Below are 2,169 nucleotides of genomic sequence, written 5' to 3'. Positions count from 1 at the left end.
TATAGGAAAAATTTAAAATGTCATCAAGTACGCTGTGATGAATTTAACTCCTTTGAAGTTCTCACTCTTAAAGTTGGAGGGCTGCAACCTATCATATTTGTTATAATTTATCGCCCCCCCAAAACCGCCTGGAGGATTTTTATCAGAACTTCCTGAATTTTTATCAACTCTGGTTTTAAATTATGACAGAGTTGTTCTTTGTGGCAATTTAATATTCATGTTGATGACCCCAACAATGTTAATGCAACTGACTTTTTAAATATGGCCACTTCTTTTAACTTCAACAACATATCAAAGGGCAAACACATAACCGTGGCCATACACTGGACTTTACCCTGGGTGTCAGCATTTCCTCTGTGGAATTAGTGGACATGACCATATCTGACCACAAATGTATTGTTTTTAGCAGCAATTCGCCTGTTACTCATGCCAAATCCAGTCTCCCAAGTCCATTACCTCAGTCTGAAGGATTTATTAATTAACTACAATAACATGGTTAAGGATGCGAGAACACACTATTTTTCTGAACTCATTACTACACATAAACACAATCCCAGGTTTCTGTTTAAGACTGTGGATCAGCTGGTAAACCCAACCCCTCCTTGTGCCTCAGCTGGAAGTAATGATGACTGTGAATTGTTTTTATCTTATTTTACCAACAAGGTGGTGTCAATCAGAGCCTCTATTACCCCCACGGCCTCTTTACTCAGAGATTCCTCACCAGCAACAAGAGAGTTTTATCCCATCGACTTGTCTGAGCTTTTAAAAACAGTATCACAAATGAGTGTCCTCCAGCCCACTTGATGTAATACCTACAAAGTTTTTACTGAAAGTAATAGATTCTGTTGGGCCCCATTTGATCTCTGTTTTCAAGAGCTCCCTATCTACTAGTTGTGTCCCTGATTATTTTAAAACGGCTTGCGTGAACCCACTTTTAAAGAATCCCTCCCTCCCACAAAATTTTAGACCAATTTCAAAACTGCCTTTTATTGCAAAGGTTCTAGAAACAATTGTGTCCAAACAGCTGCTCACTGTACTGGAAAATAACAAAATATTAGAAAAGTTTCAATCTGGTTTCAGGAAGTACCACAGCACTGAGACTGCCCTGCTTAAAGTCACCAATGACCTTTTAATGTCTGCTGATGAAGGCATGTGCTCAGTCCTGGTACTCCTGGACCTTAGCGCTGCTTTTGACACCATTGATCACAACATCATGTTAGACAGACTGAGGCACTGGATGGGGATATCTGGTACTGCCCTAGAATGGTTTTCATCCTACTTGTCAAATAGGAATTTTTGCGTGGCTGTAAACAACTATGTCTCTTCGTTCTGTCCAGTTAAATATGGTGTGCCTCAGGGGTCGGTCTTAGGACCCATTTTGTTTTCCTTGTATCTGCTTCCCTTTGGACATATTATCCATAAACATGGTATTTCTTTTCATATTTATGCTGATGACACACAAATATACTTGCCCGAAGGTTAAAGTCACTTTAACCTTCGTTGGATACTTGCCCGTCATATCCACAGACCCTGGAATGCTGAGTTCACTTAACTGCCTTGTGAAGTTAAAAAATGGATGTCAAATAATTTCCTCCAGCAGATGGCAAAACAAATACTGTTATCTGCTGGTTCCCTAGTAAATCACATTAAGCCTGTGGCAAAGAACCCTGGTGTTTGGTTTGATAGTAATTTAAATTTCGAGCAGCACACCACAAAGCTTGTTCAATCATGTTTTTATCAACTTAGAAATATAGCAAAAATTCGATCTATGTTAACTTTTAAGGACACCAAGACCATTTTACACGCCTTCATCTCATCATGCCTGGATTATTGCAACAGCCTTTTCACCTGTTTAACCCAAAAATCTATTGATCGACTCCAGACTGTCCAGAACTCAGCTGCCAGGCTTTTAACCAGAACAAAGAAATATGACCACATTACTCCTATTTTAGCTTCATTACACTGGCTCCCAGTATGTTTTAGAATTGACTTTAAAATTCTATTGATCACTTTTAAAGCTCTTCATGGCCTCTCGCCTTGTTATATTTCTGAATTTTTAGTCCCATACACACCAGCACGTACCTTGAGATCCTCGGGCAGAGGTCTGTTGTCTGTTCCAGAGTCTCGACTGAAAACTAAAGGGGACAGAGCGTTTGCTGTCAGGGCCCC

The sequence above is a fragment of the Micropterus dolomieu genome, linkage group LG21 (genome assembly GCF_021292245.1).
Source record: "Micropterus dolomieu isolate WLL.071019.BEF.003 ecotype Adirondacks linkage group LG21, ASM2129224v1, whole genome shotgun sequence".
Classification (NCBI taxonomy): domain Eukaryota; kingdom Metazoa; phylum Chordata; class Actinopteri; order Centrarchiformes; family Centrarchidae; genus Micropterus; species Micropterus dolomieu.
The sequence above is the reverse complement of the archived record's forward strand: the minus strand, read 5'-3'. Positions refer to the sequence as shown.